Source organism: Mauremys reevesii, linkage group 7 (assembly GCF_016161935.1).
Source record: "Mauremys reevesii isolate NIE-2019 linkage group 7, ASM1616193v1, whole genome shotgun sequence".
Lineage (NCBI taxonomy): Eukaryota > Metazoa > Chordata > Testudines > Geoemydidae > Mauremys > Mauremys reevesii.
This window is the reverse complement of record NC_052629.1, coordinates 126,119,224-126,145,657: the sequence shown is the minus strand read 5'-3', so window position 1 is coordinate 126,145,657 and position 26,434 is coordinate 126,119,224. Positions and strand designations below refer to the sequence as shown.

Sequence of the window (26,434 nt, the reverse complement as noted above, 5' to 3'; positions counted from 1 at the left end):
CAAATCAGATTCTGTTCTTGCTTCTGTCTCCAACCTTCCTTGCAATTTATATAAATAGCTAACACCCATCCTATTAGCGGCCCTTGTGGTGAGCTATTCCAGGGGTAAGTTCCTGTGCTACTGCTAAGAACAAATTCCTGAGCTCTAGCCTTGATAAGAGCTGCTCTGAGCATTTCTGTGATAGGAACCTTCCAAGCTCAAGTGCTTTTGCCAAGTATGGGAGAGGGCAGTTCTCTTGTGGAGGGGACCACCACAGCCATACAGGCATTATCCCCTTGCTGGAAGAAGGAATCCGGACTCCCTGGAAGGGAGGGTGGGGGGGATGGGGAGATTCAGTGCAATTGGCTAATAGCTTGGCCTTAATTCCATGACATTCTCTCCATTTGCCCTGGGTGCCAGGCGGTGACAGCTTGTGGGCAACTGGCCAAGCTATGAAAGGAGGAACGTGTGAGGCCTTCAGTTTTCACATGCTTTATCAAACTGCAAAGAATAGTGTTAGATTTAACCAGCATCATACAGGCCAGGAGAATCGGGATGCTAACCTTAACTCCTGAAGTGCTGGATTTGTGAGGAGGAATTGGTCTGGCAGGACCATATGAATGAGGTTCTGAGCAGGAGGAGCAGGTCTGATGAGAGAGTTGCAAACAGAGGAGGTGAAGGGTATTCAGGTCTCTGGCCAATGAACTGAACGGTTTCCACTGTACCTCTCTTGTGAGGAAAGGTGACAGTCCCTGGGATGGACATTACTGGACAGCTTTGTGTGAAGATGCAGGAGTGGTGAGATGAAAAGAACCCTTTTGCTTCCCCACTTGTCTCCTCAGTGTCACTCTGGTCAGTAGGAAGCGCTATACTCTAATGGGACTGTTACAGGAGAGTCCCTTAGCAGGGAATGAATGGGTGGTTGATAAGAGTAATCACAAGGCAGTGGGTCTAACCACCCCACTCTCCTAGCATTTGCTTGTGGTGAAGGGAAGAGAGTGACCTTGACCCCATGTGTGGTGTTTGTAAGATATGAGGAAGTGCCAGCCCTGTGAATCTGTACCTTTGTAAGAGCTATCGACCCCTTGGTGAAGGAACGTGTTAGTGATACAGCCACTGCACTGCCTTGGAGCAGTATGCATCTCTATGGAGTGCTTCCAGACAGCATAGAGAGAGTTAAGTACTTGTCAGCTGTTTCTGGGTGAGCCTACCTCACTGGTAGTGAGCTCCATTCCCACGGCTTTTCCTTTTTGACTAGGGCTGGGGAAGGGAAATAATTCCTGGAATGATGCTAAATTGTCCTGAAGTCAGAGAACAGCACATCAGCCCCCTCTAGCTTTGCTCACTGGACTGGGAGAAATCTGAGCTAATGAATGCTGTATAGAGATTGCCAGCCAAGGTTGGTTTATATCATTGTTCAGTCAACAGCCTTCAGTGAAGTGCTTTGTTGTGAAATAAGCAAAGGTTAGAAATACTTCCTTTCCTAAGGCAGAGAGTGAGAGGGTTTTCAGGGTGTCAGGTCCCTGCGTAGACAGATTGGAATTAACCTACTTTTCAGCTGGAAACATGCTACCAGTGCATGGTGGGAAGTTCTATTCCAGCACTTCTATACACAGTTTACACCTCAGAATAATATAAGGCTCATCTGGCTGAGTCAGTGCAGCATTTGAAGAAGCATTGTTTACCAGAGAATTTACAAGTCCCTCAACTGCGTGAGTCACATTCCTAACTGCAAAATAGAGTATCCTTCATTCCCTAATATAGACCCTGCCATATTCCTTCACCCTCTTTCAAACCGTTTTCTGGGGTGGTGATCAAGAATTTTGAAATCACTTGGAGATGGGGAAGTCTGACAGAAGTTTAGTTGGGGAGGAAAGATAGGTGGGAGGGAGTTAAAGTACAGCAGGCATCAGAATTGCAGGCTTAGTTTAGGTGGACAGTTTTCAGGGTGGATAAAAATCAATGATTAAAAAAAAATCTGAGTTTTATTTAAAAAGGGTTTTTTGGATAGTTTTTTTCCTCAAAAAGCATTTTATCTAAAGATTAAAGCTCAAAGATATCTCATCATGGAATGGGATTATAAATTCAAATTCTATAGTATGAGACAATATATTCATGTAATGTTTAAGAAAAGTTTTGTAAATGAGTTCCAATAGTTCATGGATTAGGGACCCAATTTTATGGGGTTCCAGAGGCTTCTGTATAGATTTAGGTTAATCTTTCTATCTATCCAATGGGACTCAGTCCTCAGTCTAGAGGATACCATCAGAGATGCTTAGTTTTGCAGTTCTCAATCTGTGGATTTGTGTCTCCAGAGATAACGTGCTTGTTAACAGCAAAAATGTTTTTAAATAAATAAATATATAGAGTTGAGAAATAACAGACCTCAACCCTATTGTCCCTCTGCAAAGTGTGTACACAGAGTCAATACCTTACCTCTCTCTAAAGTACAAAGTTTCAAAAAGTTCAATGAATAGAAGATTGTTGGGGCCGGAATAGGTCTGGACAAGGAGAAGAAGTCTGGAGATAAATGTGAGAAGAGAGGGACAGGCAGTAGAAACAAAAGTGAAACTGTTTGAGCAGCATATTCCAGAAGTCTTGAGGTCTTTCTGAGTGTAGCCTTAATTGATTTGACATCTTCCATACCATTCTCTCACTAGAAGGGAAAACCTATAATGGCAGCAGGCTGTAAAAGAAACCCAGTTTGGGAATATTTTAATGAAGTTTCTCTACCTGTGCCTAAGACAGGCATGTATGCAAAATGCAAACAGTGCAACAAAGAAACGCAAGGCCTGGTTGCCTGAATGAAACAACATCATGAGAAGTGTTTCTTCTCAGGCGGAAGCTGTGTTCAGATGATGAAAGGAACATGTCTGAACATGCAGGATCTTCAGGTTGGTAAACTTTTTTATTTCTTACTTCTTTCTTAAGGACTCCCTGTCTTTCTTCTGGACTATTCTAGAATTCTCATGTTTGAGACAAAAATATAGTTGTTACTCTATGGTACTATCATTTTAGATCAGGGGCGGGCAAACTTTTTTGCTGAGGGGCCGATCGTCGGTTAGAATTGTTTGGAGGGGGGGTTAGGGGGGGGAGGGCCCCTCCTCACCTCTCCTCTACCCCCCCCCCAGCCAGGACTCTGCCCCATCCAACTGCCCCCCCCCCTCCTGTGGTCCCCTCCTCCCCCCCCCCCCCCACACACACACCTGCTCCCTGTCCCCCCCACCCCCCCCCCCCCCCACCCCACCCCCCCCCCCCCCTCCCCCCCCCACCCCCCCCCCCCCCCCCCCCCCCCCCCCCCCCCCCCCCCCCCCCCCCCCCCCCCCCCCCCCCCCCCCCCCCCCCACCCCCCCCCCCCCCCCCCCCCCCCCCCCCCCCCCCCCCCCCCCCCCCCCACCCCCCCCCCCCCCCCCCCCCGCCCCCCCCCCCCCCCCACCCCCCCCCCCCCAGCCCCGGCCCCACCCCCCCCCCCTCCCCGCCCCTACGGGCTCCCGTCCCCCCACCCCCCCCCCCCCCCCCCCCCCCCCCCCCCCCCCCCCCCCCACCCCCCCCCCCCACCCCCACCCCCCCCCCCGACTCTCCTGCCCTCTATCCAACCCACCCTGCTCCCTGCCTCCTTACCGTGCTGCCTGGAGCACCAGTGGCTGGCAGTGTTACAGCCGCGCCACCCGGCTGGAGCCGGGACATGCCACCACCGCCACCGCGCAGCTCAGAGCACTGGGTCAGGCCGGGCTCTGCAGCTGCACTGCCCAAGGAGCTCACAGCAGAGCCTTGTGCCGCCCGGCAGTGGAGCGAGCGAGCGAGCTGAGGCTGTGGGCGGGGGAACAGTGTGGGGGGGGGGGCGGCGAGCTCGGCTAGAAGCTCGGGGGCTCAGCAGGACGGTCCCGCGGGTCGGATGTGGCCTGCAGGCCATAGTTTGCCCACCCCTGTTCTACACTCACTTGCTATCTTGCGTTTCTTCGGTGCTGCCATTTCTGGTGACTCGTGGTAACTATTTTTCTTTGCTTAATTTTGTTTAGTGGAGAAGCACCTTTTCTGTGACTGGCTCCATCTAGTGTTGAAACTGAGAAGTGCAACAGAGTTGAGCTCAAGCGCCATGTGCGGGCCATATTCAATTATATTTTCAGAATTTGCTGCGGGCCAATAAAAACTGACCCGCGGGCCGCAGTTGGCCCGCGGGCCGTAGTTTGGACACCCCTGGTCTAGAGGGTGAAATTGTTAACCTGAGTCTTGATGGGTGGAGCAATGTCCACAATGATCCTGTTGTATGTGCTTGTGTGACAACAGAAGAAGGGAATGTCTTCCTTACAGAAACAATTGATACATCAGAAAATGCACACACAGCAGAATACTTAAAAGAAGTAGCAGTAAAAGCTATAACAAACTGAAAAAAATTCAAATGTCTTGTACGCAGCTTGGTCACAGACAATGCTGCAAATGTATCCAAGATGAGGTGAAATTTAGAAGAGTGAAGAGAGTCCCAAGCTAATAACTTACGGTTGCAGTGCTCATTTGATGCACCTCCTAGCCAAAGACTTCAGTGTTTCAGAAATAAAGGCTAATGTTGAAATTGCAAAATACTTCCATAACAACCACTTTGCAGCAGCTACTCTGGAAAAAAAAATGGAAGGAATCAAGCTAACGCTCCCACAAGATGTGCGATGGAACTCAGTAGTGGGCTGTTTTGAGCACTATATCAAGAACTGGCCTAATCTGATGACAATTTGTGAACAAAATTGTGGAAAAAAAGATGGCACTGTCAGAGCCAAAGTTCTCAACATGGGGCTTAAGAGAAATGTTGAATTCATGCTGAGTACCCTGAAGCCTATTTCTGTAGCCTTGAACAAAATGCAGGGAAATAGCTGTTTTATTGCTGATGCTGTTGAAATTTGGAAGGAACTGAGTGAAATCTTAAAAAGAGAACTATTCAATGACAGAGATAAATTACAAGCATTAAAAAAACAAATGGGACAAGCACTATCTCCAGCTCATTTTCTTGCAGGTATTCTCAATACTTGGTACCAGGGTCAAACCTTAACTACTGAAGAAGAAGAGTTGGCTCTGACATGGACATCCAGCAGTAATCCCTCCATAATGCCAGCTATAATAAACTTCAGAGCTAAGGGTAAACCATTCAAGAAATATACGTTTGCTGATGATGTTTTAAAGAAAGCACACCAATGAACTGGTGGAAGTCACTTAAGCATCTGGATTCAGAGACGGTTGAAGTGATAATCTCACTTTTAACAGCAGTAGCTTCTTCTGCCGGTGTAGAAAGAATATTTTCTTCCTTTGGACTAATTCATTCCAAATTGAGAAATCGTTTGGGACCTGAAAAAGCAGGAAAGCTTGTTTTTCTTTTCCAGATTATGAACAAACAGAAAAATGAAGGTGAAGATGACTGTGTTAGCTGCAGAAGCCAATATTTTAAGTTTCTCATGTTGACCTGGCTGATGTAGTTGCTTTAATTTTTGTTTTTGTTTTTTTAAAATATTTCATGTAACTATTTTAGGTAAAAACAATTTTAACAAAAACCTGATTTTAAAAAACGTGAATGTTTAACTAAATTCAAAAATTCATATGCTTGTTTTGTTAAAATATTGTATGTTTGCAGTTGAAGAAAAAAAATCCAGAATACATAACATTGTTGTTTTAGTTAAATAAAACAATTTAAATGTCTGTCTGGTGATGTTCTCTTCCTAATACAGCATGGCAAGAAAATCCTCCAAATATTAATGATTAACCTGTTGAATTGGAGATCGTTCACCTCCCAATGGTTTCATAAATATCTGCTTCAATGAAATAACTAATCATTCATTTTCTGATATAGATGTAAAACTACTCTGAAAAGTTTTCAAAATAGATAACTTTAAAAATGTATAGTGTGTGCTGTCTAAAAATGAAACCTATATCTATCTCTGAGTTGTGAAGAATATGTATTAAGTTTATAACAACCATCAAGAATGCATTTTTATGTAGAAATCCATGATTAAATCGAGTCTTCCTAACTAGTGATTTAAATCATGTTTTTAATCAATTTGTTTTAAATCAAATCCATCCTGGCAGTTTTGGAATCTTAAATAAGGAAAGGTATGATGCAAACTAGAAGGGAACTTGCTCATACATTACAGGGCTCTTCATTTTCCTCTTAAGCATCCAGCATTGTACAGTGTGGCTGGAGCAAGAGATTGAACTCTTGGGCTGTTATGGTCTGGTTTTTCATAGGGTGGAATCTATGAGGGAAGCACAGAACAGAGGCCACCTCCTGTAGCAGATGTAGGTGGGACCTCACTGTATTAGGAGCTGCCCCATGGGGGTTGGATTTCATAGATTCTAAGGCCATAAAGGACCATTGTATTCATCTAGTTTGACCCCTTGTATAACATAGGACATAGAACTTCTCCAAAATAATTCCTAGAGGATATCTTTTTTTTTTTTTTTTTTAAAAGACATCCAATCTTGATTTAAAGATGGTCAGTGATGGAGAATCCACCACAACCCTTGTTCAGTTGTTCCAGTGGTTAATTACGCTCACCATTAAAAACTTCCACCTTATGTACAGTCTGAATTTGTCTAGCTTCAACTTCCAGACACTGGATCACATTATACTGTTCTCTGCTAGATTGAAATGCCCATTATAAAATATTTGTTCCCCCATAAGTACTTAAACTGTAATCAAGTCACCCCTTAACCTTATCTTTGTTAAATTAAATAGGTTGATTTCCTTTAATCTATCACTATAAAGGCAGGGGTTGGCAACCTTTCAGAAGTGGTGTGCCGAGTCTTCATTTATTCACACTAATTTAAGGTTTTGTGTGCCAGTAATACATTTTAACGTTTTTAGAAGGTCTCTTTCTATAAGTCTATAATGTATAACTAAACTATTGTTGTATGTAAAGTAAATAAGGTTTTTTAAATGTTTAAGAAGCTTCATTTAAAATGCAGAGCCCCCTGGATCGGTGGCCGGGACCCAGGCACTGTGAGTGCCATTGAAAATCAGCTTGCGTGCTATAGGTTGCCTACCCCTGCTAATAAGGCATATTTTTCTAATTCTTTAATCATTCTCGTGCCTCTTTTCTGAACCCTCTCCAATTTATCAACAACCTTCTTTAATTGTGGACACCAGAACTGAACACAGTATTCAAGCAGCAGTCGCACCAGTGCCAAACACAGAGGTAAAATTACCTTCATACACCTATTTGAGATTCCACGGTTTATGCATCCAAGGATTGCATTAGCCCTTTTGGCCACAGCATCACTGTGGGAGCTCATGTTCAGCTTATTATCCACCACGATCCCCAAATCTTTCTTAGAGTTACTGCATCCCAGGATAGAGTCCCCCATCCAGTAAGTATGGCCTATGTTCTTTGTTCCTAGATGTACAGATCTTTGTTTAACCTAATTAAAAAACACATTGTTTACTTGTGACCAGTTTACCAAGTGATCCGGATCTCTAGGAATCAGTAACCTGTCGTCTTCATTATTTATCACTCCCCAATTTTTGTGTCATCTGAAAACTTTTAGTGATGATTTTATGTTTTCTTCCAGGTCATTAATAAAAATGGTATAGTGTAAGTCAAAGAATTTATCCCAGCAGGACCCCAATGGAAACATACGCACTCGATGACAATTCCCTGTTTATAGTAACATTTTGAGACCTCTCAGCCAGCTTTTAATCCACCTAATATTTGCCATGTTAATTTTATATCGTTCTAGTCATGCCGCACCAAGTCAAATGCCTTAGAGAAGTCTAATATGCTGTCAACACTATTACCTCGATCAACCAAATTTATAATCTCATTTAAAAAAACTCAGATTAGTTTGACAGAATCTATTTTCCATAAACCCATATTGATTTGAATTAATTACATTACCCTCCTTTACTTCATTATTAATCGAGTCCTGTATCAGCTGCTCCATAAGCTTGACGGGGATCAATATCAGCCTATAATTACCCAGGTCCTCCTGTTTAACCTTTTTAAACATTGGTACATTAGCTTTCTTCCAGTCTTCTGGAGCTTTCCCAGTATTCCAAGACTTATTGAAATGGTAATGGTCTAGCAAGCTCCTCAGCCAGCTCTTTTAAAACTCTTGGATGCAAGTTATCTGGACCTGCTGATTGTAAAATGTCTAACTTTTTTAGTAGCTTCTGTTTAACATTCCCCATAGATACAAGTGGAATAGAAAGTGTTTTCATCACCATATGGTGAGACTATATCATCTGTTCCTCTTCAGAAATATATATTGAACACTTCTGCTTTTTCTGCATTATTATTATTAATAATTCTACTATTTCCATCTAGTAATGGACCAACCCCATTGTCAGGATTCTTTTAGCTCCCAATATAGTTAAAAAAATTCCTTATGATCCTTAATTCTGCTGTCTTAGACTTCTCCTTGTGTCCTTTTGCTTCCATTATCAATTTTCTACAGTTCCTAGCTTCCGATTTATGTTCATTACTGTCAACTTCTTCTTTCTTCCATTTGTTACATATTTTTTATTTTTTTTATAGCTGCCTTCACTTTGCCTCAAAACCAGGTTGTTATTTTAAGCCGCACGACCCTCCTTCCTCAATTGTGGGATTGTGGCTTTTGGGGCATCTGGTAATATGTTCTTAAATGATTCCCAATTATCATTCACGTTTTTCTGATTAAATGCTTCTTCCTAACTGATTTGGCTCATAATTGTTTTCAGCTTTGAAACTGGTCCTATTAAAGCACCAAGTGTGTGTGTATATATTACTGGTCAGGACTTTATTCTGCTTGCACATTAGAAATGTGATCAAGTCATGATTGTTTGTAACTAAGTTACCATTAATTTCTAATTCTGTGATCAGTTCCTCTTTATCTGCTAGGACACGGTCTAATAAAGAATTCCTCTGTTTTGGCAAAAACACTTTTTGAGTTTGGAAATTGTCATCTGTAATGTTTAGCAATGCCAAGAATGTTGTAGTACTGGCAGCATGAGCCCTCTAGCGTATGTCACTCAAATTGAAGTCCCCCATGATTATGCAGGTTTTTTTCTACATGTTGTAGATAGGTGCATAATGAAGTAGCCATCCTGTTCCCTACTGTGATTTGGTGGTCTGTAACAGACACCAATAAGTACCCCATCTCGTGTATAATGTTAGGACATTGGTCCATAAACATTCAGGATAATTTTTTTCTGAGTTATCAGCGATTCAGAAAGAAGGTATTGTTATGTTTGACATAGAAAGCCACTCCCCCTTCCTTTTTGCCTACTCGATCCTTTCTAAATAGGTTGTAACCATTGATTTTAACATTTCAGTTGTCATCCCACCATGTTTCTGTAATATCAACTAGATCAAATTTATGCTTATAAAGGAGCAATTTCAATTCTTGTTTGCTACCCAGTCTCCTAGTGTTGTATATAAAAGAATTTATTTTCTTCACTTCCTTTGGGTCCTTGATTAATTTTGTTCTAAACATCTCGGTTTTATGCAGAGTTCTCCTCTTTCCTTTTTACCCTCCCCATTTGTTTGTAGTTTAACCCCCTTCTGACTAGTATTTTGTGTTCACATTTCACATGCTTGCTTTTGTTTAGTGAGTGGAGCATAGCACTTAGTAGAAGAGGATGGGACCCAATTGTGCATGTTCCAGTTTTGAATATTAGTGCTTGCCAGTGTCCTCACCTTATTGTGCTTTCTCCCTGAGCTATTTCATAATCCTGGGGGTAAGTGTTGTGAGAGAGATTGTGGGCCTGACCTGTAATCCTTGGGGAATAGCTGTTCAAGGGAACAACTAGAATAGATTGAATTGAACAAGTTCCAGGCTGCACAACTCTGAGCTAATCTCCCAGAAGCAGAGACATTACTCACTAATCAGGAATGTGTGTGTACTTTTCCTAATGAGAACAAAACATTTTATCCGTGTTCATTAGAAGAAAGTTAGGGTGTACTGTTACTATGACTTTCCTGAGGACCCAGTTGGGGATGTCTTCTGTACCCTTGCTTGGAAAGGTGAATTGGACTGCTAGCCAAAATCTTGCCCTGGCAAGAAATAGACTCCATTGTTTCCCTGGATTTCCTGGACTTTGTGCAGCTTGGCCCAACCTTGTCTTTTGTAGGGGAAAGAGCCCACAGCAGGGCCCAAGGGCAAAGAAGGTTTCATTTACTGAAGAAAATAGTCTTCAAATTTTATGTTGTCTGTTTTTTCCAGCTTGAGGTACGTTGATCAATAAGAGAAATGAAGGTGTCTCAAGGCCGCCCAGAGTCCAAATGGTAAGTGGAAAGCATCGGGATTCTGTACTGTGCAACTCTATAGACTAATGCTACAACTCAGGTTCTAGGGGATGGGCTCTCCTTTTCCATTCATGTTTCTGATTATCTTAGTCAGTGTGATGAGTGGAATGGCCATCAGGTCTGTCAGCTCCTTTGTAGTGTCTGTTTCATGCCAAACACATCAGACCTAATGGTTGCCGCTGAGTTTCTGTTTAGCTGGGCTAGTGGGTTTCCCAAGCACATTTGAGTGTGTGTGTACCCTTCATAAATAGAAACATTCACATTCAATGCTCTTTCCCCTTTTTCATCTTCCAATCTTTGTCCTGGCTCTTCTTCTCAGCAACCACTTCCTCCCATCCTAGGATTTGGTATATGATTTATAAACTAAAGCAGTACCCAGACCTACTCTGTGTGCTTAGTGCCAGAAGTCTCTGCACATCAGATTCTGAAGCTTGTTTCTTGAAGTGTTGGAATGTAACAAGTGACTTTTAAAGTTAGAAACTGTTGCACAAGTGGATGGTTTTAATCTGCCAAAAATGGAGCTTTCACAGGACATTGTCTGATATTTGCTGGCCTAACTCCTACTTTTCCTGCTGTGATTTATGCCAAGGCTGGGCCAGACAGTGCTGCCAAATATGCTGCCTCAGGGAGCCTCACTCCTCCTGGAACAGGTAGAGATGCTAGTGTAATGTTTGCTGCTTGTACTCCATTGCCATGTGTTGTGTGGTGTGAGCTGCTTTGTGCTTGCTGAGCTCTGTGGTGGTAATATCTTGAGCCCCCTGGAAAACTGATGTCTCCCCGAGGCCAGATCACGTTTTTGCTCTCCTGTTCATCAGGAAACCTCCATCTCCCCACCCTGTAGGAGCACCTCCCTCCCAGTTAGCAGGGAGAAACAATTTGGTGTAGGTGAGTGAGAGACATCTGGATACCAAATTGTGGCTATTACAGCTGAGAGCCCCAACTGAATGGCTTTGCAAGGGCCACAAACTGGATCTCACTTCCATCCTTTCCTATCCTTTGACTTTCCTGTGAGTAATGCAGCTAGCAGACCCCTGACTGTCATCTATTAGACTTCCCTTCTTCTAGGGAAACCCCTGATGCAGGGTGCACACTAAATGAAATTCATGGAGTTTTGCACCACACAGAAAGGGGTGTTGTACTGGAGCATGAAGTATGTGCACGAAGGAGCCTTATATCAGGAGGCTGGCAGAAGGCTATTTACTGTACAGCTAGCTACTATAGTGAGAGTACCACTAAAATACATTCAGAGACCATAGTGGGGGCAGCAGTCTATAAGGCCATCTCTTTCAGGAGTACAGTATAGATTCAAAGATTCTAGGACTAGAAGGGACCTCGAGAGGTCATCGAATCCAGTCCCCTGCCCTCATGGCAGGACCAAATACTGTCTAGACCATCCCTGATAGACATTTATCTAACCTACTCTTGAATATCTCCAGAGATGGCGATTCCACAACCTCCCTAGGCAATTTATTCCAGTGTTTAACCACCCTGACAGTTAGGAACTTTTTCCTAATGTCCAACCTAAATCTCCCTTGCTGCGGTTTAAGCCCATTGCTTCTTGTTCTATCCTTAGAGGCTAAGGTGAACAAGTTTTCTCCCTCCTCCTGATGACACCCTTTTAGATACCTGAAAATTGCTATCATGTCCCCTCTCAATCTTCTCTTTTCCAAACTAAACAAACCCAGTTCTTTCAGCCTTCCTTCATAGGTCATGTTCTCAAGACCTTTAGTCATTCTTGTTGCTCTTCTCTGGACCCTCTCCAGTTTCTCCACATCTTTCTTGAAATGCGGTGCCCAGAACTGGACACAATACTCCAGTTGAGGCCTAACCAGCGCAGAGTAGAGCGGAAGAATGACTTCTCGTGTCTTGCTCACAACACACCTGTTAATGCATCCCAGAATCACGTTTGCTTTTTTTGCAACAGCATCACACTGTTGACTCATATTTAGCTTGTGGTCCACTATAACCCCTAGATCCCTTTCTGCCATACTCCTTCCTAGACAGTCTCTTGCCATTTTGTATGTGTGAAACTGGTTTTTCCTTCCTAAGTGGACCACTTTGCATTTGTCTTTGTTAAACTTCATCCTGTTTACCTCAGACCATTTCTCCAATTTGTCCAGATCATTTTGAATTATGACCCTGTCCTCCAAAGCAGTTGCAATCCCTCTCAGTTTGGTATCATCTGCAAACTTAATAAGCGTACTTTCTATGCCAATATCTAAGTCGTTGATGAAGTTATTGAACAGAGCCGGTCCCAAAACAGACTCCTGCGGAACCCCACTTGTTATACCTTTCCAGCAGGATTGGGAACCATTAATCACTACTCTCTGTGTACGGTTATCCAGCCAGTTATGCACCCACCTTATAGTAGCCCCATCTAAATTGTATTTGCCTAGTTTATCAATAAGAATATCATGCAAGACCATATCAAATGCCTTACTAAAGTCTAGGTATACCACATCCGCCGCTTCTCCCTTATCTACATGTTATGTTATGTCTTGTTCCATCTCAGCAGTAAAACTGAGTAGACTCTTGGATGATAAAGATCAAGTGGTAGGAAAATGTATTTGGGATGACATATCCAAAAAATAAATCCTAATATAATCACCAAGATTGGGGGTCTGGCTTTGCTCAGCTTTACATTATACCATTGAGCAGTGCAAATAAAACCAGGTTGAACACTAAACCAAAATGACAAAGATTGTGTTTTAAATAGAGAATAAAGAAATAACAGATTATTTAGCTACATAAGATTAGCTTTTCTGGACCTATAATCAGATGCAGCATAGAAATAAAGGAATACAGACAGAGGACAGAAGCCTGTCAGTGTCCAGAATCCCCCTGATATTGCAGGAAATGTTAACTGTAGGAGACACCCATCTGATCCTACCAAATGATCTGTACTCAGTACGCCAGTGGAAGAGGAAAATGCCCTTGTTTCCTGCCACCATGTGCTTAGGGAAAATTCTTTCCTGAACCTATAACTTAGCATTGCTTTCAGCTCTACTTGGGAGCACTAATCACCATGGTTAAATCATCTCATTTACATACCCTGAGTTATCACTTGTATCCAAGCAATGGTCCACTATACTCTGACACTCCAGTAGTAGATATTCTGCCAGTGTCTCCTGGGAGAAAGGCTGTCACTCCCCTCCCTCCATTTCCCTGTGATGGTTAGGGGAGAGGAAAGAGGTCCTGTGCACGTAAACTTCATTGTTAAAAAATTTCCAGTAGAGCTAACCTGTTTTCCCACTGAATCAAAGTAAATCCAAAACTACTGTGCTGCTCCTCGTAAGGTCCTTGTACTCTCCAGGAGCCGCCTCCAAACTCTCATGACCTCATCTCTTATCAGAGAAGTTAGATGAGAAGGACTGATTGGGCTATCTACTCATCTTCTCACCTCCCTGGACCCCAGACAGCATGAAGGATGCCATTTTGAAGAGCACTGTACATGTGAGGTCACACTGCATGGAAGAGGCCTCTGCACAGCATACCCTCATAAGTATTGGGAGTGCTTTGTGGAGGATGCCATTTTGTAGAGCAGAATGGTATCCTCCATCCATCATGATCTCGTATGCTCCATAAATGTGAGGTCACGCTGTGCGAAGCTAAATGGCATCCTCCGCACACTAGGGATTGACACAACCCCATCTGCTGATGGCACATCCCCATTTGGGGTCACGACCCACAGTTTGGGAACCAATGCCCTACTGTCTCAGGAAAAGATCTAGCAGTCAGTGAAGGTTTCTGCTGACTGCCCTGTGATGGTTCAGAGAAGTGGGTGGATTGGTTGGTATTTTTGTTTGTTAAATGTGGGAGAGGGAATGGCTGTGGATATAATAAATCAGTGTTACAACTGTCCTGTGCATCCTGCTTTCACATCTTTGGATAAGTTGTCATAAAAAAGACACAGATGAACTAGAGAAGGTATAGAGAAGGGCAGTAAAAATGATTACAGGCAACAGAGTGGGTTGGTCCATATGAAATGGGATTAAAATCACCATTGTTGTCTAGTTTAGAAAGAAGAAGAGAAGGATATAAGGTAGGTTGGTTTATTTGTTTGAAATCTAAAGGGTAGTTGAGGTCTTGTTTTATTCTTTCCTCTAATATAAGCAGGGCCGGCTCTAGGTTTTTTGCCACCCCAAGCAAAAAAAAAATTTGGCTGCCCCCCCGTCCCAGCCCTGGGCTCCTCGCCGCACCCCCCTGCTGCCCCAGCCCTCAGCTCCCCCCCCCCTGCTGCCCCAGCTCTGGGCTCCCCCCCTCCCCCCACACCTCCTGCCACCCCAGCCCTTGGCTTTCTCCCCCCCCCCCTTTGCACCCTCTGTCCGCTGCAGCCCTAGGTCACTGGTAACTCGCTCCCAGGGCAGGTCATTCAGCAGGAATTTTTGATGTGCACATAACACAGACAGGATTGGTTCCCATATGGTTACAGGACTGCAGTAAAGTAGAACAATTTTCAGCTTGTGTGATTGGAGGATATCTGGATGCATATTATAAGACTGTCCTACATAAATGAGGAAAAGTTGAGGTGCCTTTATTATTCTTTTGTTCCACTCTTTCCTTCTATGGGGAATTTGCCAATGCAATATCACTGTCTTCCTTTTAAACAAACAAACAAACAAACAGGCAATGGCTGTTGAAAATAGCAATTCCAGCCCTAATAACCACTGGGAAGCATTTCTTGCTCACTTTTATCCTACTTTTTCTACAGCAAGTTACAGTGGATCAGTATATTTGATTTGGGAGAAATGAAGTAACAGCTGCCCAAACTGAGCTTGAGCACTCCTCAATTTTGAGCTGTTCCAATGCGGGGGGCTGTGGCTCCGCAGGGGAGCACGGCAGCATGTATGCAGCAGCGTGTCTGGTGCTGCACAGAGCCAGAAATGCTGGTCTGAGTGGCACGGTAAGGGGGCTGGGGGTTGGAGAAAGGGGTAGGAGGTTCTGGGTGGGGGCAGTCAAGGGACAGGGAGTGGGGGGGTTGGATGGGGCGGAGGTTTGGGCAGGGAGAAGGGGGGGTTAGATGAGTCAGGGGTTCGGGAGGGGGAATCAGGTGACAGGCAGCGGTTGGATAGGCATGGGAGTCCCAGGGGTTTGTCAGGGGACAGGTAGGGTGCTAGGAGGGAAGTTGGGGGGGGTCTCAGGAGGGGGCAGTTGGGGACAAGGACCAGCGGCGCTTAGATAGGGGGTGAGGTCCTGGGGGGCAGTTAGGGGCAGGGGTCCTGGGAGGGGGTGATCAGGGAGCAGGGGGGGTTGGATGGGTTGGGGTTTCTGTGGAGGGCAGTCGGAGGGAGTGGATGGTGGCAGGGTGGGGCTACCCTCCCTCCCCGTTGGAGTATCCTGTTTTTTGAATGTTAAAATATGGTATCCCTACCCTTCACAGTGCAGCTCTCCATTCACAGCAGGCTGCAGCATGAGGTCTCAGCTACTTCACTCCCTCCCCCTTCCATTCCAGTTGGTAGTGGCCAAGGGAATGCTGGGAAATGTAGTTCTTTCCCTGCTCCAGGGCTGGCTATATATGCAGGGAGCTAACCAAGGAACTACGGCTCCCAGGGATGCCTGTTGGTTCTCAGCTCCCATGCTGAATCCCTGCTGCCCTTGCAAATAGGCTGCACCAAGCACGTGCTTGCTTTGCTGGTGCCCAGAGCCGCCCCTGAATATAAGAGCAAGGGGGAACTTGAAGGCACCAAATTTAAGATTTCATACTTTTTGTACTCCTCATACAGTTAATCTCTGGATTTTTGTGCTCCAGAGCATAGAGGCAAATAGTTTGATTGAGAAAAGGGTTACATTATTTATATGAATAAGAGCAGCAATGCTAATTAGGATAAAAATTACAGACTTCTGATCCACATGATTCAAGATGTTAACACATTGCCAGGTGTTCTCAGGAAGGAATTTCCCCCATATTATAGTACTTTATGTATCTTTTGAGATTTCTGATATTGGCCACTCTTGGAGAAGGGAGATTGCTCTAGTTGCCCATGTTCAAGAGGCCTGGAAAACTTCAGTTTTGAAAAGCTTTTAAAACATTTTATCTTATGAAATATTTAAAAATCCACAAAGCTGCCCACTTCTGCAGAAAGTGCAGACTTTCCTGAACCCATTGGCTGGTTCCAGCGAGATTCTGTGGCTGCTGTGGCATGACATGCCCAGAAAAGTACATGCTTGCACACCACTTGGAACAGGAGCCTGAGAGCTGAAACATGTTTGGATATGGGTGACCTAAACCAGGTAGGTTTGAGGTTTCACTAAGTATCTGCTGAATATTCTTTCTCTGGTGATTTATTTGGAGTATTCAGCACAGAATTGTAATCTAGATTGGCTTTGTAAATCATTTTTAAAGAATAATGGAGAGCCTGGTTCTCATTTACCCTAGGACCACTATACACTGCTCTTGTTGTGTAAATGTAATTAGTCAAGCAGTGTAAAGGGACCTTAGTGTAAATAAGAACTGGGCCCCATATCTCTGGAAAAAACCCAGGGACTGGCTCGTGCCATGTGGAGAGGTTGCCCATCCAGAGGCAAGTCAAGATGAGCAGGGTAGATTTATATAGATCTTGATGCTGTAAGAACTTTCAAATACCATATACTTTTATAAAGGTCAAAAAAGAAAGTAGTTAACACCAGTGATGGGTGTATTTCAAACCTTGGGTGTTGGCATGTTAGTGGAAGGGAAAGTGAAAATCTTTGTTTTGCATGGAAGGGAAGTCAAGAGTCCTGGTTCTGGTACATATTGCAAAAAAACTCCCACAGCTCGGGAAGACTGTGTGGAGGCGAGTACTCTGAGCAGAGAAGAATTGTGGGGCACTCTTCCACTGCAAGATGAAAAACGAAAATGGAATAAAATCTTGTTTGCGTCAAATGCTGTATGTTGTTCAAAAGGGTTTATTCATCTGGCAGTGTCTATCTCATTATTAAATTACAGTTGCATCTGAACTGAGCTGAGATGTATAGCAAGACACAGTTTCTATTCCAAACAGCTTGCAATTTAAAAGGTTAAAACCTAAATAAGGCCACATTTTTAAAAGGGCTCAGCACACTGGGAGCATGTTGAGTGCTGAGGACTTGTGAAAATCTAACCTTGATTTAGGTGCCTGAATAGAAGCTGAAATTATCCCAAAAATATGGCCCTGAGCTCTTTTGAAAATCTGATCCCATGAAGTGTGTGATGAGGGAGGAGAAGGGATACAGCATACAAGCAGAATGGCCAGGGTAAATGTTTGTTGTAGCACACAAACATCTGTATGAGAAGTGATTTCTAATGTCATCTATTCTGTTACCCTGTAGTGTGCAGGATCAATCTTACTCCTAAACCATCTTTGCAAATAGGTGTGATTTCTTGATCCCAAATTTTTCCAATTCAGAGGATTTAATGACCTCCCTTGGCAGCTTGATCCATTGCGGAACTGTCCCTATTGCTAGATAATAGATACCAATACTTGTAAATGTCTTGCAGCGGGGACATGTCTCTAAGCTGGGGTCTGGGACCAGTGGAACCCCAGCTCCTCGGGTGTTTTGTGTACATCTCTTTAATTTTAGATTATTGTAATTATTTGAATGTGAACATCTCTCTCCTTCTGGAGACATCTTCCCATTTCTCTTCTGAAGCGGAAGGAGTGGAACAGTATAGAGCTTCTGCCTTCTCCCTCAACCTGAGAGAACATGGGTATTTCTTATTAAACTCATTTGTCTTCTTCCTCTACTGTATCCCCAAAATCACTCTATCAGTCATGTTTGGAGGTGGTTGCATAGGTGTCGCTGTGGCAGTGCTATGGGGTGTGGATGGAGAGGAGTGGGACTTTTGCAGCTGTGCAGAGAAGATTGGAGGATGGTTGGTCCCGCCTGCCTGTCTCACACACTCTTCTCCTTTTCAGCCCCTCCCTCTCGTCTTATAACCAGGCTGGGTCCAAAACTCACTGTGTCTTCCTCTGCTGCATTTAGAAGATTCAGTCTTTTCCCCCTCAGTCCTCACAGCTCAAAACCTTACCCATATGTTGCTCATATATCCCAGTCTGTTCTCTTCAGCTGCCTCCCTCACACACACCCATACACTGCTATCTTAATTTGGCCCGTGTGTGTGTGTGTGCGTGTGTGCATTATGATTTCACATGTCCTAATTTTTAAGTGCTTGACTCTGCAACTTTAATGACATTCTCTTAACATAGTTTCATCTTTTATAGGCTGGTCTGTTAGCATCGCCTTTTCTTAAGGTTGCCTGACCCTTCTCCTTAATACCTAGTTTTCAGTTGCTTATAACTATGCCAAATTTTAACTGGACTAATATCTTCCATGCCAGGTGTCAGCCTCAGTTAAATTAAAACAATTCAGCTGTTTTCAAGAAGGTGACTAGAGGAAAATACGATGTTTTTTCCATGTTAAAAATCTGACCACTTTTTTGCCCCCTATTCTGGAAAGCAGGAAATAGAAATTTGGTGGTGGTGGGGAGGTTGCATTTGTGAGCAAATCTTCACAACTTTGACCAACTTATAAGCCTTTGAAAAATTGCAGTTTGCACATGCTCAGTGACTTACTGTTTGCGGGTAATTCTGCAAAGATTCCATAAGTATCATGTATCGGAGGGGTAGCCGTGTTAGTCTGGATCTGTAAAAGCAGCAAAGAGTCCTGTGGCACCTTATAGACTAACAGACGTTTTGGAGCATGAGCTTTCATGGGTGAATGCCCACTTTGTCGGATGCATGTAGTGGAAATTTCCAGGGGCAGGTATATATATGCAAGCCTGCTTCTGTTAGTCTATAAGGTGCCACAGGATTCTTTGCTGCTTTTACATAAGTATCATGCATGCTCCAGCCTGGTTCTGAGCAGTACCTTCCCTGCAGTTACAATTCTAGGCTGCTGTGGTTTGGATCAGGACCAGGCACTAGCACTGAGGTCAGGGAGCCTCAATCTCTTGTGCTCTCAATTACCCCCCTATTGGGCCCAGACGGTGTGAAGGAGGAAACTGTATAATTATTTACTCCTGGAGAAATTCTGTGCCACTGTGCATGCACAGAAATTATGTCCCCTGCAGATTTCTCTGCTTCTTCACAGAAAAATAACTTTTTGATGGGGAAGCAAAGGGAAACCACAAGAGCAGTCAAATGACTCTCCCCAGCAGTGTGTTTTGGGTGCCCAGGGCAGCCAGCAGAGAGATAAATCTCCATGGGGCAGGGAGGGGACTGGGGAAGACCCAGCTGATAGCTCTTACCCTGTGCCGGGCTCAGCTGCTAGACCTGGCTGGGCTGGGGAGGATGGGACTTCCTCTTCCCTGCATAGCATCCAGGGCTGTGTCAGACCCACCCCCAGATTTCTCCCCCGGCTGTAGGAAACTCTGCCCACTCCCCCCCCCCCACCCGCTTCCTGCCTCAGCTGCAGGGGGAGGGATCACTGTACTGGGAGCTGTCCCCCAATCCCCATGCATCCAGCCCCCCTCATACACAGACCCTCCTGCCAAGCCTCACTCCCCCACCGCCGCACTCCACCCTACTGAGCCCCAACCAGCTGCACCTGGATCCCCACCACAGTGAGCCCCACTCCCCCAGTATCTGGACTTCTACTGAGTTCCCCACATCCAGACCCCCCTTCCGAGTTCTATACCTCCCACACGCAGATCCTCCCCTGCTGAGCCCCAACCACCTTCACCTGGACCCCCCCCCCCACAGAGTCCCATTACTGTTGCACCCAGAACCCTCCAACAACCCCCTGTGCATCCAGATCCCCCCTGCACCCGGATCCCGCACTGAGCCGTCCGCACCCAGATTGTGCACACCCACACCTATACCTCCCACACTAAGGCCCTCCGCACTTGGATCTTGCCTTGCTGAACCTGCCTGCCCACACCTGATGCACCTGGCATAGAGGGGCAGAGCCCTGGGGTGTTTCGGGGGCAGGCCTGGTCCTTGCGCTGTGTCAGGGTTGGGTGCAGCCTCACCGCTGAGTTCGTGTCCCAGAGGGGAGCTGTACATTGATCTCCCACCTCTGTACAGCTAGGGGCCTGTGCTCCCCAATGCCATGCTGGAGCCTCCACATTTATTTGACAAATAAAATTTGCAGAATTTTAAAATATTGAGTGCAGAATGCCCTCAGGAGTCATAATCTGAATCTAGAAGAGACAAGAGCCAGATCTGTGGGGAGGAGTAGATTGTGATAAAGGGGCGAGGAAGACTGGAACTGGAGGCTGGCAAGAGGGACTGGTAATCACTGGGCAAAGAGGCTGAGACTGGGAGCCAGAGGAGACAGATCAGTGGGGAACTGGGAGGAAACTGGGACCAGCTGGACAATGAAACTGGGACTGGAAGAAAGAGGGCAGAGACTGGGACTTGGACAGAGTTATGGAGAGCGGTGAGACTAGAACTTGCTGGGCAAGGAGGCTGGGACTGGTATGAGAAGCCTGAGGAGTGGAGAATTGTATTGGCTAGGTGATGAGAATGGGATTGGGAAAGGAGCCAGGTTTTGGGGAAGACACAGATGAGAGGTTGGGGCAGAGGTCAAACTTGGGGGAATGTGCAGAAGTCTGTGCCCATTAGAACACACTTCCTTCAGAGCCTGGAATGTAACCAAGATTCTGGAGTGTTTCTGCTTCTCTGCTGTTAGCAGATCTCTGTGAAACCCTCTGACAGAAATTCCCATCCCCTTCTAATGTTGGTCCACATAGACTCTATAGAGGATGACCGGCTGTTACTGCTGTCAGTTACTCTGTTAGCTCAAGGGGCAGAGGTCTGTTTGTAGAGCAAAAGATGGATGCTGGATGACACCACATGCTGGATGACCCAAGTATGTGATGTCAGTATGATGCCACATAATGGCATTTTTGTTTTTTGTTTACTTTGGTACAATCCTCTTCTCCCCCCCACCCCAGGAAATTGTACGCAAAAACTGTTAAAATATTGTTGTTAAGGTTGCACAGTCAAGCACTCAAAAGTTAGGAAATGCCTGTGTAACCTTAGTTTGTTCCCCTTGTGCATGTGCATTATGATTGCAGACTTTAATTACATGATTACATGCAGTCATTTCCACAAGACCTCTACTTCATTCAGTACACAGGCTGGACCTGTTCTGGGAATGAATCAGGAATATGTAGTGAAGGAGACTGTTGTCTGTAGGATCCCTGCTTCATGTGTTTAGTGGTTGGAAGGTGTGTAGTGAAGTAGGGATTGCTGGAAGAGAAAGGACAGCCTCACATTTAAGGGAGTTGAGTGCTATCTTGGAGAATTGGACTTTGTCCCTGTCTTTGCCACATAGTTCCTGTGTGATGCTGGGCAAATCACTTAAACTTTTCACAGGGAGTCACTAACTGTGTCTTTCTCTTTTTTCTGGGCCCTGATCTGATTTGCACATGTGCTGAGCACTCATAGTTGCAACTGAGGTCAATTGGAGCTGTGCTTTGACCATATAAAGTGCTGTGTTCTGAAAAGTCAGGTCCTAGGTCTTTCAAATTGGTCCTTAAAATAAGTGTATACTCTTGACCTTAAACTCTGTGCCTCAGTTGTCCCCTCTGTAAAATGGGGATAACTGCTCATCTCACAAGGGTGTTGTGAAAATAAAACCATTGATGTCTGTGGAGCACTCAAATAGCATAGCGATGAGCATCAGAGCAAAGCATATGTGGCAATTAATAATTCGGTCTTCAGAGAAGAATTTGAATAGCGTGCAGCATGAGCAACCTTAATTCTGGCATTGCATAGCTTTTTAGTGTTTGACTTTGTAACCTAAATGATTATTTTTAACATAGTTCTGCGTGTGTGAGTTCATGTGTGACAAATATTATGACCCACTACAATGTGTTCATGGCTAGACTGAATCACTGCATTGTTCCTTTCTTTCTCACTGTTTCATTTCCCATTCCCTTGTCATGTCATATCTAAAAGATGGTGTCTTTATTTATCCCATAAAGTGTTCAGTCAATAAATAGAGATCTCATCAGTCTGGAGTAGCAGAAGGAAAATTCCTTCCTCAGTTTAGCCACATTATTGGCTCAGTTGGTGTTTCTTTCTGTTGTTACTCTGATCCTTCTGTGACACTCTGACATCACTAGTTATCCCCATTCAGTATTTATGCATTTCAGAAGCTGACCCACTTTCCATATGTCCCTGTTAAACTAGTTGCTGGACACTTCAGCTTCTTTTTCCAATTTATCTATCAAGGTCATGCATTGTTTAAATTCAGTCCTTAGTCTCTGATCTCTCCAAGCTTTGGCTCATCCATGAATTCGACCAGTGTATTTCCCCCTTGGCCCTGTAAATATTTAATTAAAATATTTAATGGTATTGGATGCCTGCCAGGCCCACTTGAAACCTCCTCCCAGCATGACATTGAACAATTGATCGCTGCTTACTTTTTTTGTCAATTTATATCCCTCTCATAATAGTGTTGTGTAGCCCACAGTTCTGTGCTTTCTTTATAAGAATTATTTATTTATATTATGATAGTCCTATTGAAAATGGCACTTTCCAAACACAGAGGAAGATGCAGTCCCTGGCCTGAGGAGAGTGTACAGCATAAAAAGACACGGGGGGTGGGAAAGCAGTATGGTGTATAAGTAATATGATTTATTTATCAGTTTGTTTGCTTTTGCACTTAAGTTCTCCTCACCAGCCTGTCTGCTCTATCCAATCCCTTCATCCCCCTGCCCACAGTCAATGCCCAGTTGCAGTTCCAGTGCCTTGTATTCCCACCCTTCCAACAGTCAATCCCTTCCCTCCACAGAAATGAAGTGTTACTTATCAGTGAATTAGATAATAGATTCAGGGAGTTAGAGGGCCATCAGGAGGGAGTTAAATGAAGGTGAAAGTAGTGGCTCTTTTTGAAACTAGCCGACAACTGTGTCACATTTGTGTCATGGCAGAGTGACTGTTATGTTGGTGCCATCCAGGCTATAGAATGTTTGTTCCAGTCCTTAGTTTTGTCATTCATCAGTAGAACCCGCTGCTGCTTCCTCTTGCCTAGTCTCCTTACACCACTTTCACCTCCTGAGTGTACTTCATTTTCTTTCCTCTACTCTTCGGATAAGGTGCTTCTCTATGGCATTGAGATTAAAAGACTTGGACTGTAAGATATTTGGGGCAGGGACTGTCTTTGTTGTATGTTTGTGGTGCCTAGCACAGAAGGGCCTTAGCCTCTAAGCACTACCACAATACAAATAAAAGAGCTTTGAATTCTCCACTTCATCCAGCTTGCATCAGAGATCCTTGCAGCAGCAGTCTCTGTGTTGGTTCTTCTGGCTGCCTGATGTGCCTCAGCCTCTCTAGTTTTCACTCAAGTCCGCAGCAGCCTGCTCTCTATAAAGGGAGTAATCTATGGCTTTGTATTCAAGCATGAACCTGGTTTGTATTCCATGCTGAGCTGCTTTCTTCCCTGCATATGCCATTAAGTTGACTTGTTTATCTTGTTTTAGTAGCTAGACTTCTCTATGGCTCTTGGCCTAGGAGTTAGCTGGTAACGAACGTCTGAATCAGGCTTCCATGAAAATTAAACAACCAGCACCTATTTTTTAATGTTAAATAATGATCTAGCTGTTCCTTTTGTCCCTCTCAGTCAATTCTCCTCCTTAACTGCATCTGTTTAAAATAAGATACTTCCTCTTCTCTGACTTCTTGCCCACAGCAAATGTAGCTCTTTTCTTTTTCTTTGTGAAAGGAACCTTGCCCCACTCTGGCAGTGCAAAAGAACTGGAAAGCCGACTTGACTGGCTATCTGAGGATTCCCTGAGTGGTGTAAAGCCATGGTGGAGTGGGAGCTGCCATACTTCCCTTCCTGGAATGGGAAGGTGGCTGGGGAGCCATTGTGTCTTCTGTATTGGCCTGTTGGCATGACATTTTAGAGAATTAATGAGGGCTCTAGTTATGGGGAGCAGGTGGTTAAAGGTAGCTTAAAGCCCTTCTCTATCCCTTCTCAGAGCTGCCCCAGGTGCAGAAGGGCTGGCCGCAAGGATCTGGCCCAGGTCACTGGGGTCTGGGTGTGTATCTAATGTTCATGTAATAGAGTCGATAAAGAACACAATGAAGTACACACTAATTCCAGTCTGGCTCCCTCTCTCTTTATAGAGGACGGTGACCCTGGCACACTGGCAAAGAGATGGACATTCCCCAAGAAAAAAGCAATTACATTAAAAATGTCCGGCACTGTCCTAACTATTGGTAGAACAGTCGGTTTAAAGAGCTTCAACTCTGAATGATCTGTCCCAACTCTTTTATGCAGATTTGTCTGAGGCTGCACTTTAACTTTCCCATCAGTACTGTCAGGAACCTAATCTGAGAGCGGAAGGAGACCCTGATAAGAGACTAGTCAGAGGTACTAATGGCAGAAAGGTCCATAGGGTTGGGAATGTCTGGCTTTTGTCCAAAGATGAATGCTTGTGAAACGGATATTAACTTTGCTTGCAATAATGTTCAAATCAGTACTGGGTGATAAGATTTTATTGGCAAGCTCACTGTGACCTAGATCAGTGTTTCTCACACCTAGCTAAAATTGTCTGGCATGCCTTTGTTTTCCCTTATCCATGATTATATTAATACAGAACTTTGATCTGCCTCTTCCAATAGAGGCTTTTCAGAACAGTGATAGCAGACATACCATTTTAGCAATCCAGTGTACTCAGTTTCTTTAAACTTTCCCCAATCAGCCTCTCAGTGAGATGCTCCCAACAGTTCTCTAGTAAACACAGGGTTAATGTGTGTCCCAGAAAGAGAGCATGTTTTATGTGATCTAAGTGGATGGAGCACAGGAATTGGAGTATGGAATTCCTGTGTTCTAATCTTAGTTCTGCCACTTAATTGCTGTATTGGCCTTCTGCCTTAGTTTCCCAGTCTGTAGAATGGGGATACATCTTCCCTACCTCACAGGTATGATGAGAGAGGAGTAATTTGTGCATGCCTGCCTTCAAGTAATATATATATATAACGTCTTATTATTATAGGTCAGGTCTAAAAAAAATAACTTATATGTTATGGTTAGTACCTAATATGAATTTTAGAGCCCAGTTTTGGCCCCCTTTTTTTTTAATTGAAGCCACAATTTATTAATAATAATTCAATATATAACCATAAGTTTGAGTAGTTTTTCAGTTAGTGTAGTGTAAAAGCCAGTTGCCACTACACACAGATATGAAAAAAAAAAAAATCTGTCTTGAAATGTTTGTGTGTGATGAAGGATCAGATATCCATCAATTTTAGAGTTGTTGTTAGAGTTGGTAGAGGGGCTCTCTGACCCATTTTTTTTTTTTTTTTTTTTTTTTTTTGGAGGGGGACTGGGGGGGGGAAAGGGGACCAGGGGAAAGAAAAAAGAAAAAAAGAGTAAGGAGGAAAAAAAAAAAGGAGGCTGGCTAGCTTGATAGCTAATGCTATGAAGAATGAAAAATGGAAAAATATATATAGAAAAAAATATATATAATAAAATATATATGGAAAAACCAATATGGCAACATAGACTTTTTTTTTTTAATTTTTTTTTTAATTTTAAATTAAAAATGTTTTGACCAAGTAACTATATTAGGTCAGTTAGACTTTAGTAATATTTTATTTTTTTATTTATTTATTTTTATTTAAAAAAAATAAATTAAATAAATTAATTTATACATTAACCCAGCAGCCCCCCAGCCATGGTGGGCAGCTGGGCTGGCTGACTGCTGCTGTCAGCTACAGGGGGTGGGGGCCCAGCCCCAGCAGCCCCTGCCCCCCCCCAGGCAGGAAGGGACCAGGACAGCAGCCCCACAGGCAGTGGATGGGAGCAGCCAGCAGAGTGGGTGCTCGCTCCCCATTTTGTTTTTTTTTTTTTTTTTTTAGATTCAAATTAGGAATTTTGGAAATGTTTTTTTTTTTTTTGTTTATTTTGACCTGTCTGACACTCATTACAAATAATAACAACAAAACAACCTTAATACCTTATACTTCTCTTGTACATAATTTCTTTAATAGTATTAGTTTAGAGTTAGTTAGAGTCCCTGCAGGGACTTGTCCCAGAGACAGGGCATGCCCTGGTCCCCGGACTTCAAACCATTCTCAGTTTGCAATAAGCTGATGATGGTTAGTGACTTCAGCAGCTGCCTGAAGTGTTTGGGGAGTGACACAAAAGGAAAAAAAAAGATGAAAAAAAAAAAAAAAAAAAAGGACCCAAAAAAAAAAACATAAAAAAAAAAAGCCCTCCTCATGGGCTCCTCATGGGCTGGCACTTATTCAGCATGTTGGTGCTCTCCTCCAGCA

The 26,434-nt window shown here is 44.0% G+C and overlaps 1 protein-coding gene across 12 annotated transcripts in view; it reads left to right on the top strand.

Moving 5' to 3' along the window:
- The window catches only part of PLXNB1 (plexin B1), a 210,606-nt gene that overhangs the window by 35,103 nt on the left and 149,069 nt on the right, over positions 1 to 26,434 (top strand). For 9 of the 12 annotated variants that reach the window (XM_039482201.1, XM_039482211.1, XM_039482207.1 and 6 more), the window contains one exon: positions 10,159 to 10,220. The gene's annotated coding sequence lies outside the window, so the exon portion shown is untranslated. Of the gene's footprint in view, positions 1 to 10,158; positions 10,221 to 10,830; positions 10,892 to 26,434 lie in introns of all 12 variants that reach the window. The other 3 variants (XM_039482209.1, XM_039482208.1, XM_039482204.1) reach the window with 1 other exon arrangement.